Raw genomic sequence first — 12,370 nt, 5'->3', positions numbered from 1 at the left:
GGAAGGCGGTGGGCTCTCCTTCATTGGTTGTATATCCACCTGTCATGGATGCTTTAGTTGAGATTTCTGCATTGAGGGGGTTGGACTAGATGACCCTCAGTGTCCCTATCAACTCCTCAATTCTATGATTCTGAATTAAGTCAATCCTAGCCACAAGTTACTATCGAGTTATTGTATTGTAGGAGCATGGGCTCCCTCTAGTGGCCCTTGGTAACAATGCAATTGCCGCGAGACAGACTTTCATTTATAAACCAGCTTTTCCTCCCAAGAGCTCATGGTTCTTCCCCTCGACTCGTTTAATCCCCACAAGAGCCCCTAAGGTAGGCAGGGACTGGTCCAGGCCCTAGTCTGACACACTGACCACTTCCCCACGCTGGTTCCACCTGCGAATTAGTAACTAATAAATAACAGGTGGAGTTGTTCCATAAGAACCAAGAAACGCAGCCACCTCAATACCTGTGAGGGATTTCCCTTCCATTGTTTCTCACCTGTGTGAGATGTTATTTCCCCCCAAGCTCATCCTTACTTGAAATAGAATATGTGTTCAGTCTATTTCAGGGGGAGGGCATCTTTTTCAACCTGAGAGCTGCATTTGTGGTAGCCAGGGCTAAAAGCTAAAGTAGGAGGAGCAATGAATGCAAATTTACCTTTGTACTCTCATACGCCCCATATCCTTTTGTCTGTCTGTTCAACGTTCGGCTCCTGAGCACCAGGCCTGCTTGAATGCCGTTTGTCCCTCCTTGCTCCTCCCTCCGCCCACAGCCATTCCCTCTGATGTTTCCTGGTCTGCAGTAACTGTGATTACCCCTAACCCTAATTAGAAAGCAAGGTTTGAACTGGGTTCTGGTTTGAAGGTCAGCTGTGGTCCGGGATGACCCCAGTTTACCTGTTTGTTTGTTTGTTTGTTTTTGTAGGCTGCCCCTTTGTCACAATATCTCAGGGCAGTTCACAAAACACAAAGTAGTTTCAAGGTCATGCCAAAGCACGGTTTCTGTGAACAAGGAAGTGAAGGTGGGAGTTGCTGCATATAAAGTGAAGGAGGAGGAGGAGTTTGGATTTGATATCTCGCTTTATCACTACCCGTAGGAGTCTCAAAGCGGCTAACATTCTCCTTTCCCTTCCTCCCCCACAACAAACACTCTGTGAGGTGAGTGCGGCTGAGAGACTTCAGAGACGTGTGACTAGCCCAAGGTCACCCAGCAGCTGCATGTGGAGGAGCGGAGACGCGAACCCGGTTCACCAGATTACGAATCCACCGCTCTTAACCACTACACCACACTGGCTCCCTACACCACACATGGTCCTGAAATCTAACCTGGACCATTAATATTTGAGACATTCTTTGTTTGGTCTGGTTTAGTTTTCAGATTACATGAATGACATGCGCACGCACGCACACACCTCTATTCGGGAACCTAGGTTCTGCAACAGTTTCACTGTGTTGATTCCACTTTCCTTTGGCTTATTGCCTCATGGCAAAGGAAACCAAGTGATGCAACCGTCTCCTGAATTGTGGTGCTTATGAAAAGACATGCATTCATTTTCAGTTTTAACATCTGGAATGGGGGGCATGGGCAAATCATTTATAGCATCTAAGAGTGAGGGGAATAAAGAGTCATGGCTCTATGGTATAGCACAGGGGTCAGCAAACCTTTTCAGCAAGGGGCCAGTCCACTGTCCCTCAGACCTTGTGGGGGGCTGGACTATATTTTGGAGAGGGGGGAATGAACAAATTCCTATGCCCCACAAATAACCCAGAGATGCATTTTAAATAAAAGGACACATTCTACTCATGTAAAAACATGCTGACTCCCGGACTGTCCGCGGGCCGAATTTAGAAGGCGATTGGGCCGTATCAGGCCCACAAGCCTTAGTTTGCCTGCCCATGGTATAGCACATGTTTTCCCCAGTAGAGGTCCAAGTAGGGCTGCCTGGAGATTCGCTGCCATCTACTGAGTAAGGTGGATGAAAGCTGACTCTGGATTCAGCTAAACTGGTAAAGGAAAAGTGTTATATAACCCTGTGACACCAGATGGCACTGTGGAGTCCCATCTTTCCCTCCCAGATTCCCCTGTATGAGTTTGCAACGCGTTTAACTGAATCGCTTCTTTGACATGTCTAGATCCAGCCTCAGTATAAGACAACTTCCTCTGTTTCTAGAGTAAATGTGGAATTATTTAATATCAGCCCAACCAAGGTATACTCAGGAGCGTAGGTTTTTACCGTACAGTGTTTATTTTGTGACAAATGAAGTAACAGTATTGTCAAGAACAGAGTGGCTCAGTTGATCCTGGTGTGATATTGCTGTATGTGAAGCTAATAATCTCACCAAGTATTTGGAAATGAATTAAAAGTTGTCTGATTTATCCATGAAAAATGGTGCTGTGTTGTTGTTTTCGTGCAGTGTTTCCCCTAAGTTTTCCTTCCCCAATGCTATTTTCAGATGGAAAATACAGTCATGTTGGAATTCTGGTAATCCCCCATTACTGTATTCACTTGAATATATCTGAGATTGTTGGCACAATACACTTGGTCTCCCATCTCACCTGTTGGACTTTGATGGCAAGGTAATCAGGGGTCAGCAAACTTTTTCAACACGGGGCCGGTCCACTGTCCCTCAGACCTTGTGGTGGGCCGGACTATATTTTGAAAAAAATATGAACGAATTCCTATGCCCCACAAATAACCCAGATATGCATTTTAAATAAAAGGACACATTTTACTCATGTAAAAACACGCTGATTCCTGGACCGTCCGTGGGCTAGATTTAGAAGGTGATTGGGCCGCATCAGGCCCACGGGCCTTAGTTTCCCTACCCATGTAATATATGAAGCAAGGTAATTCATCATTGTTAGAAAAGACTGGATCAAGACTCATTATCTGAACAGAGACCCATAACTGTGGGATTTCTTTGAGCCTCGAATAAGAGCCTGGCTCCAGATTTCAAGGTAGTAGAAAGTTGGATTTTTAAATTTTATTTTAGTATCTCTTCAGTGCATAGGATGGCCTAAAAGTTCCAAGGTCTGTGTCTTCATGGAGCTTCTAGTTGACCTGTGAGGCTTTTATTGGCTTGTAAGTAGGGTGTGGGTCTATCCCAAAGAAATCAGAGTCATGAACGGCAGCTTTGTAGACAGTTGACTTCTGCCTTCTGGTTCCAGATGCTTCCACGTCTTCTCCTTGGTACATAAAAAACAACAACACAAAGCAAATGTTTAGAACATGAAGAGCTGCGTAGACTGCCTTCCTGGCTGCTACAAAAGAGCTAGTGGAGGAGAAGAAGCTGCCTTTAGGCATGGGAGTCAATAGGGGAGCAATTGGCAATAAGAAAGAAGCCTTTTCCTATTCATTGTGTTTCCTTAAGAGTCTTGGCTGTGCACTTGCCACAGGGAAGAGAAGTACTGTGTGAGTGATGGCAAATGGGAATGGAGGGGTGGGGTTGCTGAATGCTTTAGAAAGCCTGGAGTTGATGGGGCAAGTCAAAATATCTTTGAAAGCTGTCAGATAGAAATACCTCTGCTGGGAGCAAACAGGGTCATTTTGCCAAAGTCCTTTCAGGGAAAAAATGCATGAGATTTTAATGGTGCTGTGATGCAGCAACAGTACAAATGAAAAGCTATACGCTGTGATTTGTTGTAAAAATCATAGCCCTAGAACACCCTGCTGGCAATGTTACTATTGCACCTCCCTACCCAAAAGTGGGACCTGGGTGGCGCTGTGGGTTAAACCACAGAGCCTAGGACTTGCCGATCAGAAGGCCAGTGGTTTGAATCCCCACAATGGGGTGAGCTCCCATTGCTCGGTCCCACTTCCTGCCAACCTAGCAGTTCGAAAGCACATCAAAGTAGGTACCACTCCGGCGGGAAGGTAAACGGCGTTTCCATGCGCTGCTCTGGTTCGCCAGAAGTGGTTTAGTCATGCTGGCCACATGACCCGGAAGCTGTACACCAGCTGTACACCTGGCAACCCCAGAGTCGGTCACGACTGGACCTAATGGTCAGGCGTCCCTTTACCTTTACCCAAAAGTGGTTGGAGTCTCAAAGAAGACATATAAAGCTGGGTGTTGTGCATTATTATTTCCTCCACCTCTAACATCTCTCACATCCAAAACACACACACAGATAAGGAAAGGGGACCTTGGATCTGTGACTTTCTGCCTCTTCCCTCCATCCCCTCCAGGATGTACAAGAAGAGGGATAGTCTGGACTGCAGCTGCATGGGAAGGATGGGATGTGACGAGGATTGTTTGAGGGCCGATTGATTTGACTCCTGTTCTGTGCACTTGGATCTTCCCTGGATGGGATTTCAGGGGTCAGATTCTCTCACACACACCGTGGCCCCAGGTTCTCCCACATTTCCATGCTATCTATCTATCTATGCTATCTATCTATCTATCTATCTATCTATCTATCTATCTATCTGTCTATCTGGGACTCACCTGAGTTTGTGTATTTGATTTGTTTAGTAAATAAATGTATTAATTCCATTAATGGTGTATTTCATCATATATATTTAATTAACTATATTAACTTTGTGTATTAAATAATATTAACTATATTGCAAACAATTTAGTGAATGATATGGAAATTCAGCGTGTGGCCTGTGGGTTCTGTGTTGAAGTACTCTTGCAGTCCACTTAGTCTGAGAGCCCGGACCACCCTGTCCTAGGCTATCCATTGTCTATGGCCAGGCCTTAAGGGGTCTTGTCTCAGAATAATTCACAATGAGGGCCCTAGTCACAGAACTAGATATGGAAGGGATTCCAGTGGATCAGCCAGGCCAGCCAGGCCATGTATTTCATAGATGCTGTCAGAAACACAACTAATTGTTAGCTATTCTCAGCAAGATTTGTTTTTAGCATATGCCAGCGTGCACAACCATTTTAAAATGAACGCGCCTTCTAATTAGTGATTGTCACAGGATACTGGTGTTACTCCTTGCCGTATGTTTGGCAGCAAAAAGTCATAAAATTAAATTGCTGCAATCCAGCGTTTATTTCAGTTGGTGCAAGGACCATTTGGGAAGATCCGTAAGTATGTAACATACCAATGGCATTGGACCCTTCTTAGATCTGGACTTAATTTTGCTTTTGCTTTTACAGAGAAGTCCATCCACCTGCCCGTGGAGTTACAATGAGAATAACCCCTTGGTGTTGAGAGACTCAGTCCAGAATAATCAAGGCTGCAATCCCATGCAAATGAATGTAATGCTCAAAGGCCCTTAATGAGATCTTGCAAATGGCACATGCTGACTCCTCCACCCCAATTTTAGCCCTTTCCACCCCCTGCAGGCCTTTTATAGGGCTGTAACGAAAAGTAATGGAACTGTTCCCTGTTGTAATCTGTTTGTTGCACCACATGCCTAGGTTCAGGCTGCAAAAGTAGTGTGAGATACTTTTGCACACTGAAGGTAGCGATACTTATGAGTTGGTGTTTTAGTGCTCTGTTGGTAGTGCTGAAAGCATCCCAGTCCTACAGGCTGCACTCTCTGTTCAGGTCATACAGTGGCCCCATTCTGTCTGTTGAAGTTCCTCTTCTGTAAGTTGAACTCTTCACTAGTCAGCTGTGACTTAATTCACTTTATGTAACCAATTATTTCAGTTACTGCTTTGAAAGGCCAGGGCGTTCTGAGTCTCAGCTACTTCAGGAACTTGCGCTGGAGAGGAAAGGAAGAGACAAACTTAAGGAAATAACAAATGAAGCAATGGAGGCTGAATTTAAACTATGGTGGTCAGATAGAATCATAGAATTGTCGAGTCAAAAGGGACCCCAACCTCTAGTCCAACCCCCTTCAATGCAGGAATCTCAGCTAAAGCATCCATGACAGATGGCCATCCAACCTCTGCTTAAAAACCTCCAGTCCACAACCTACTGGAGAGCCAGTGTGGTGTAGTGGTTAAGAGCGGTAGACTCGTAATCTGGTGAACCGGGTTCGCGTCTCCGCTCCTCCACATGCAGCTGCTGGGTGACCATGGGCTAGTCACACTTCTCTGAAGTCTCTTAGCCCCACTCACCTCACAGAGTGTTTGTTGTGGGGGAGGAAGGGAAAGGAGAATGTTAGCCGCTCTGAGACTCCTTAAAGGGAGTGAAAGGCGGGATATCAAATCCAAACACCACCTACTGAGGGACATTGGAAATATACCTGACCTTTTCTAGGTCCTCAAATGGCTCTGCTTTTGGTAAAAGTAAAGGTAAAGGGACCCCTGACAGTTAAGTCCAGTCACTAACGACTCTGGGGTTGTGGGGTTGCGGTGCTCAACTTGCTTTACAGGCTGAGGGAGCTGGCGTTTGTCCACTCCGCAGACAGTTTTTCCCGGTCATAGTTGCCATCAATAATATGGTTTTTGTTATGTACTGAAGTTCTCACCCTGGGCCAGCAGGGGGATACTTTAGATAGTTATGCAAATGAAGGATCGAAAAGTGACGTTCAGTGATTGGATAGTTTTGTATGCAAATGAAGGATCGAAAAGTGACATTCAGTGATTGGGTAGTTTTAGAAAATGGCAACAGTTACATTGTTCTGGAGCTCTATATAAGCAGGCTGACTGAGCTTCTCAGTTTAGTTCTGTTCCAGCTTACAAAATAAAGAGCTGCTTTGGAGAAATCGCTGTGTCGTCTGCTATGTCAACCCACAACTTAACAGTTTTTACCTTAGTTTTTACCTTTTACCAGGTTTTTACCTTGACATTATTACACTGCATTACATTTTGTTGAAGTAGCCCCCTTGACTTCAATGGGGGCTTACTTCTATGAATCATCATAGCCGTCAGCTATTTTAGTATATACATCTGCCTTTAGTAAGCTTGGACAGTGTTAAGTAGTGTCTACTTGCACCACGGTGCAGTGACCTGATTCAAAGTGAAAATTAAAGTTGCTGCAATTTTTTTTAAAAAAAAAACCCCTACACAATGCCCAGCATTCATGTCCGTGAGCTGAAAAGTCCCTTCTGATGAACTACCAGTAAACTCAAGAAGCTGCAAATTTTCAGAGACTCTTTAAGCTGCTCCCTGAAGTTTCCAGCCATTCGTTCAGCCTGGGTGGAAGGGACTTCAAAAAGTCTGCTAGAATTGAGTGGCAACAGAGCCAGAAGCCAATTTCTGCTTCTCTTTGTGTGGACATCCAACCAGCTGTTACTGTGTATACTCATAAGAATGTGGTGGCGATGATATTGAAGCATCACTTTAAAAGCTGTATGCAAAGAATTTGCCGTTCTTTCAGAGATTTGTTTTCTGCTCTCATTAATAGTTTAAAATGTATCTCTCTTGATTTTCACAAGGAAGAATGTGCCAGGCTCATTATCAGTCAGAGAGCAGAAAGACTGTGCTGTTCCTCTCACTATTCTAAATCAGGACTCCTCTTTTATTCAGCCCAGGGTTCCAAGCCTGGTAAAGGACAGAGAAGAGCTCTTGGAGACGACTCTGGCTCCATGTTTGTCACTAGACAGACTGGTGATGTGGCCTTCGGTAAGGGGACTGGAATTTTCCAAAATAGACTGTGCTGGCTACATCATAAAAATATGTGTCTAAAACCTCAGTAGAATTTGTGAGAAATAAAGTTACAAGTCAGAATGGATGTAAGTCAGATTTTTAAAACTGGCCTTATCATTTTTTTGTCTCTGGACAAAAAATTATAGATATTTTTGTCTCCCTCCAATATTTCTCTGATGAAAATAGAGAGGAAAAGCAAGACATTACAGGATCATATAAAAAACCAGGCCAGACTCTATAAATCTGGGACTATCCCTGGCGGGTCTGCTATACAGGGCTCTTAGCTTCCTTGCAAACCAGAGGTTCCCAAGTCCTAAAACTGTCATGGAGACTGGAATATATTCTTTTAAAAAAAAAAAAATTATTGGGTTTTCACAATTTACACAAACACAGACAATACACAACACAGACATACAAACACAAAGACAAACACATATAATTTCAAATCCCTAATTTCTTAACCACTTTCCCTGACTTCCCCACACCTCCCCCTCCTGCATCCCAACTCCAATAGTTAACTCAGCAAGTTCTTATCTCTAACTTTTACCTTATTAATATTTTACTTAATTCTTCTTAATTAACCAAATTTGACTTGTAAACCTCAATTAAACCAAAATACACATCCTTTACATACTTTTCTAAGGTCGACCCAATTTCCCTTCCACAAATTTCCCAATTTTTATATTATTTACAAACCAAAATAACAGAAAACAACATATAATTATGCACCCTTTGGGTTCAAAAACTCTCGCCCCCCCCCCTTTCCCGGTTTCGATCCCCAAAGAATATCCATCAATCTATCAACTCTCAGCCCGGATGCCTCACGTCCAAGGCCCTCAAATCTCTTTCAGTCCCTCTCTGCCGGTTTTGTTGGTAGTCCTTTATCGTGAACATCGAATCTCGGAGAAGCTCTGTCCCAATGGGGTCTACTTTTCTTCCAACCAGACCTCCGTATTCAAACTGGAATATATTCTTGCTGGTGCACATCCACCAAAAGCAACTTCAGTTAGCATAGAAATGAAGACATTCCTGAAACAGTAATGCAGACAGGTACAGAATTTGAATAGGCACATCCATCTAAGGCACAATTTCAATCAGCATGGAAATGGAGGGACTTTAATCCTGGCACTACCAGCATGGGGCCTGTGGGTGCCAGGATACCCTGAGGGCTCTGCTTTTCTCTGCAGCATAGTTCCCAGAACATCCAACTAAAATGGCCTTCCTGTGCTGCTGCTCTTCTGGCTGCTTGCAGTTCCTTGTTATGTCCTTGCTGCAAATGCCCACTTACATTCTGACTGGATGACAGCAGGCCTTGGGGTCGGTTGGATTAAGAGAAATGGTGTGGCAATTACAAGCGGGCAATGATCCATCCTGGCACCTCACCACCTTGCTGGAGGGGCTGTACCATACCCAGTACATATCTCCACATGGGATGGAAATGTACAAAAATCCAGCTTTCTGGAATTAGATAATCCAATAAATTAATAAAACAACAAAACAACAAATAGAAGACAATTGCTGCTATGTAGCCCACTTGTTACAGCATTGCCAAAACATCTCAACACACACAGCCAAACTATACTAAGTTGTTCTTGCCCCTGTTCACCCTTTCCTTACCTATCATTTGACACAATTGTGTGTCATTAGATATGATGGTATCAGATATAATTTTATGTGAAATCAGATTTCATATTTGCTTTTAGGTGCATTCCTTTCTTATAATTTAAAGAAGATGATATATTCACAATTTATTATTTGTTTGCATTGGGACCTGAGACTTTTTTGGCCATTCAGGTGTATCCCACTCCCCATTTTTGACATTGTTGTAACAAATCCCACCCCCGCAACCCAGCAGAGGCTGTTGGAATGATCATTTTTAGCAGAATGCTTTTCAGTTCGTGAAGGAATGTGTAATCTCTGGGGAAGTTCCTTCAGTGTATTGTGTGTGCGTGCACGTGTGTGTGTGTGTGTGTGTGTGTGTGTGTGTGTGTGTTAAAAGCACTCATTTATCCATGCACTGCTGTCTGTCATACTTAATGGGTCTCATCTGTGGCCTGGAGCTCAGCTCTCTGTTTATCTCTTGTTCTCTAGAATCTTGTATTGATTCCATGCATAGATTCTCCTCCGTTGCTATTCTGTCCTCAGTTTTTAGCTGTGAAGGAAACATTAGCTGGGAAAACTAAACCCAAAAGGTCATCATTACCTTGCTACTGTTTCCAGCTGTCTAGCTCTTTGAACTCTTTTTCCATGTTAAATCAGTACCTTAGTATATTTAGTCCTATAACAACATTTAAGGAGCCTTAGATATATTTCCAATGTTTTTTCCCCACCTGACAGCTTGTCAGGTGGCTCCTGGTGCTACCCAACCATTGCTCTTCTGCTGTAAGCTACAAATAAAATTTGAAATGGACTTTTCACAGGTTTGTGAGCATCACATATTCTCTGTTCTGTGTGTAGATCCCACTATCTTCCATTCACACCAATGAGCATGATACAGGTGCTGTGGGCAGGGTCATTTGAAGTTCTGTACCCAATTCAGTGTATGCCTTCTAGTGGTGCCTGAGCAGAATGCAACCTTTTAATTGGCCAAAAGGACCTCTCTCTCTTTTTTTTAGCATAAAGAACATAAAAGTGAAGCGCACCTGATGTAACAGGCAGGTAAGTTGCATCTTACCTGGTGATATCAGATGCAGACATAGGTTTGTGGTCAAAGTTCCTTCTTGCTGCCTTCCTGTCCAAAGAGGCAACATAGAATCTCTGGAGCAAAGCTTCTCTTCACTCCATCTGAAGATCCGAAACACAAAACTCAGCTGAATGGGGCTTTGTCAGTAAAACTATCTCAATGCCATGCCTGGAAATAGGAATGGGCATTGGGTTTCAGGGCAAGGACAGGGCAAGGACATAAGGATACATACACTTTTTATTATTTTACATGTTGGCTTCTTAACTGTGGCACGGGTAGATGTTAACAAACATGTATAAAGTTTGTTGGTTGGTTTAATTTATATACTGCCCTATACCTATAGATCTCAGAGCGGTTCACAAATATAAAAAAGACAAAATATATGATAAAAACAAACAAATAATGCCATAACACATTTAAAAGGTCATCAGATGTCAACCAGCCAAAACACTGTCCCATATGTGTACCTCTTGTACAACATAAAAATATATGGTAGGTCTCAGAATGGCAGAGCTTTCAGATGTGCTCCTATACGGTCGAGGGAGAGGATCGGTCACATAGGGGTAGTATGTGGGGGGCCAATTGTGGACTTCTGATCAAAATTGGCTGCTCAGCACCAGGACACCGACTACTCCTGTAGGCCGAGGTCAGTGAACCACTTGCACCCATATATTCCTATTGATCAGACAGTTCCATAAAGTACCACTACAAATTCATATACAGATGTCCCCTCTATGCCAAGAGCTTTGTTGCTTAAATCCTTCCAAGCGCAGAGTGGAGCTCTCTGATGGCAATGCCTTGTCAAATCAGGTTTTTGCTTGTTTACTTGTTTTAGTTTTGGTACAGTTCCTTTTCGTTTCAGGTGTTTGTGTTTTGTTTTTACCCTGCTTAATATTTAACTGCCAATAAGTGACATTTCTTCATTTTATGATAGCAAATTCAAACTATCCTGTCTGATGGGAGCGCTAGAAAATATACTGCGGAGACTGACCCCCCCCCCCTTAAGGCAGGATCCCGAACGTGTACTTTGTCAAAGTCGTACAGGGGAGGAATTCCACTGGCGTGCCTGTTTTATGGATTGAAAGAGATGCTGGGAATTCGAGTCTGCAAGGCCAGCAGCTTTCAGCGGTATTGCATTTTACCCAGCTAAGCCAAAAACAAAACAGCCTGGTATCAGGTTCTTACCAGAAAACAGCTTCTTTCTTGCGTGTTCAAAGGCACAGAATATATATGTGCATGTGGCGCTAACAGTATTATAAAAATAATCATTTACACACGTGTTATGGGTGTTTGTGCTGCTCTGAATTTGATTTAGAATTAATGCAAGATAATTGGATTCCAATAGAGAATTGCAAGGGAGGGGGGAGTGTTTAACAAGAACTGTGAGAATATATTTGGAAGTGAGGGATAAACTGTTGGGTTACCATAGCAACAATACCAAAGAGCACAGTTAAGCCTTAACAGTGAGGCATCAGGCTTTAGAAGAGCTGAGCACAAAGGCTGGTTTTTTGTTTTGTTTGGGGGTTAGACTTTTATGCTACAAAGGCTACAATCCCAGGCATACTTACCTGAGAGTAAATCCCACTGGAATCAAACTGAGATGTAGTCCTGAATAAACGCGGTTAGGATAAGGGTGTATGGCCACAGCGTGTGTTTTAATGAAAAGAGAGGAAAATCTTAATGTTTGAAGGAAAACAGTTAAGGACATGAATTATAGAGAACTCACTAAGTCATATTTGAGGTCAGGCGTGGAAAGAGTGTGTAAGGCCATCTGCTCATTCTTACTATCTTGCCAGAATATTTGAAAGCAGCTCAGGCCAGCTGCTCCCTGGGTCCTGTAGTACCCCGGGGGAGAATAAAATGAGACAGGTTTCCAGTTGTGTGGGGCAGAGAATCAGGATTTTGTATTGCTGCACTCCTGGTTCATCCCTTTTCTTCCCCTCCCCACCCACCCACCAACCAACCCCATAATGGCAACATCGGCTTCTTCTTCCTTCTGAGCAAAATACTCTCATTTGCTGTTGCTTGAAGAAGTCTCACACCTCTGCTGGGAGTAATACAGGCACGAATTTGTGAGAAAACAGTGTGGTGCAAGCCATCATTTGCTGGATGTGAATAATGAACACGCTGCTTTTGACCAGCCCCAAATCTGCCTTAAATAATATATAATCCTTCAGCACCAGGGCTAGATCATAAATATCCAG

General features: G+C 43.4%; 1 long non-coding RNA gene across 1 annotated transcript; it reads right to left on the bottom strand.

Moving 5' to 3' along the window:
* Positions 1 to 8,683: 8,683 nt before the first annotated feature.
* Positions 8,684 to 12,065, bottom strand: LOC310710642. The gene is made up of 3 exons (XR_014528168.1): positions 11,893 to 12,065; positions 10,158 to 10,267; positions 8,684 to 8,941 (listed from the first exon to the last, which is right to left on the bottom strand). It is a non-coding gene; the product is annotated as an uncharacterized lncRNA (long non-coding RNA).
* Positions 12,066 to 12,370: the final 305 nt, after the last annotated feature.

Source organism: Podarcis liolepis, assembly GCF_965112155.1.
Source record: "Podarcis liolepis genome assembly, chromosome: 1".
In the NCBI taxonomy this organism is placed as follows: domain Eukaryota; kingdom Metazoa; phylum Chordata; class Lepidosauria; order Squamata; family Lacertidae; genus Podarcis; species Podarcis liolepis.
The sequence above is the reverse complement of the archived record's forward strand: the minus strand, read 5'-3'. Positions and strand labels throughout refer to the sequence as shown.